Source organism: Pyxicephalus adspersus, chromosome Z (genome assembly GCF_032062135.1).
Source record: "Pyxicephalus adspersus chromosome Z, UCB_Pads_2.0, whole genome shotgun sequence".
NCBI lineage: Eukaryota > Metazoa > Chordata > Amphibia > Anura > Pyxicephalidae > Pyxicephalus > Pyxicephalus adspersus.
Genome location: NC_092871.1, coordinates 4,442,836 through 4,445,133, shown reverse-complemented (window position 1 = coordinate 4,445,133; position 2,298 = coordinate 4,442,836).

Genomic DNA, 2,298 nt, shown 5'->3' with positions numbered 1-2,298 from the left:
TCTACACAAGTTTTTTTGTTGCTATTTTTTGCTATTACTGTCTTGCATTTGTTGGTGCAACTCAATAAAGCCATGTAAAAAACCTTAGGTGCACAATGTTACAGGTTCCAAATTTAATGACGTGGTGCCAATTTCTGTAGTCTTCCCCCATTTGAATGCAAGGCACCTGGTGGAGCATCATTCAACCTGGAGGAGGAACGTCGGCCGAGGTGAGTTTGCAGGGGATAAAGTCGGAGATTGGGAAGTTTAGCCGATGATATTTCAATTTTTGGAAATGGTGTGAACGGATTGTGAACCAACATTGAGATTTTAAGGACAATTTTTTGGCACATAAGATAGGTAATAGAAATTTCTATATCCTCAGGAACTATTCTAAGCTCCCAACCCTTCAATAATCCAACCTCCCCCTGTGTTCCCTATTGCCGGAATGCACTTTTAATCAATTGATGAATTTTCACCAAACTCTCACAATCCTTGAACTTTTTTTTAGTAATACTTACTAGTAACAATGTTGCTGAGCGTAAAATAATTCACAGTCAGTGCTAGAAATGGCCCAGCAGCTCACAATACATTTTGTGTAACAACATGCAGCACAGTTTGGAGGTTTTGCTGACTTTTTGCTCTGTGGCAATGTTCCCACTTGCACATCTCTCACGTACCACATCGATAAAATACCTTACACAGTACCGCGCTCTGGTTGCTGACTGAATTAGTTACAGAAATAAAACGGCACACATGGACCATGTGAGCAGGCCAAGAAGTTCACTGCAAGGGCGCACGTCCGCCACACTGATAACAGAAGTCAAGGCTCAGGTGTAAATCCATTCCCTTCAGCAAATACACAGCAAGATTAACCCCATAGATGTCAGAAAAAAAAAACATTTCTATAGAAGCAACACATTTATATAAGCGTTAGTCGTTTGATTCTAAGATATGTGCTGCTTTGCTTTGTTAAACTTTTTGCTTCTTTATAGGGGAGTTTTTAGGTTTTTGAGCTGTACTTCTGATATCAGCTAATCTCCAGGCAAACAGCAGCAATCCAGGAACATTTACAGGTCTTGCCCTCCCCCAGCCTGTGATTGGGCAGTAAAAGGAGAAGCAGTGGACTGATCAGCTTCTCTCTTAATCACTTTACTCTTTACTTATCATGTATCAGCAGGAGTCTTGCATTAAAGCCGCTCTGATTGGCTTCTTGTATTGCCCTTACACTCATATTGCAGACTATTGCAATGAATTTGGCACGTTTACAATGTCATTAGATTTACTGCATTAGAAGCGGATTTTCACATTTGTATTAATGTTGCTCATATTTATCTTATTTCGTTTTCAGGCCTTTTGGCCTAGATTTATACTAAGTTATCCAAATCCAAACCAAAGTTTACCTTGCCAACCACTGGCTATTTCTGTCATTGTTCTCAACCCTCAAATTTGCTCCATACCTATGATAGGCTAGTATTCTCAAATGTTTGTATACTACCCGTGTTATAAGTTCTTCTCTGCCACTGCAGACAGTACAATAAATCACAATCCTAAGTTCCTTTGTACAGTGTCTGTGCTGTGCAGGCACATTATAGCACAGGAGGTACAACCCAGTAGTGGTATGACTCTATTACCTGCTTGGTGACTTCATTGAGTGTGAGTTTGGTAGATATCTGTGAATATTAAACACCATGGAAGCAGAATAGTATTAGCAGCATATTAGAATGTCTCTCACACACTGTGTCAGCACATTTGAACTCCTGGGTATTTGGACTGACTCGATTTATAGCACTGAAGAAGTCTGTCTACAACTGTTGAAAAAGAATGGTAAGGCTGGGGATAATATTTAGGAACAAGATGGGCTTTGTTATGGGTAGGGGTGGTAGAGGATAGGTAGAAATGGCTCCTCAAATAGTTCCAGGCCATCTAAGCTGTAATAGGGCTTTATAGTCTAGTCATAGATGTTGAGTGGATAACCCAGCATAGATCAGGCTTCTTCTACCTCCATCCATGCCAAATCCAACACACTAACTGAAGCAATCCCCAACAAGCAATATATATGATTGTTTCAGCATTTCATTATAGGACTGTTGATGAAGAACTCAAAACAAGCATAGGTGAAGCATGAAGATTTTGTGTCACTACAAGGAAGTATTATTATTCTACCTATGAATATCCTTTCCCACGGGCAGCAAGAATTCATTTCCAAATGGGAGCAGCTCTTCCATCAATAGGCAGACAAGCCAGAACCAGTAGTAGCACCACCAATAAGCCCGAACCAGTAGTAGCAACACCAATAAGCCCAAACCAGTAGTAGCA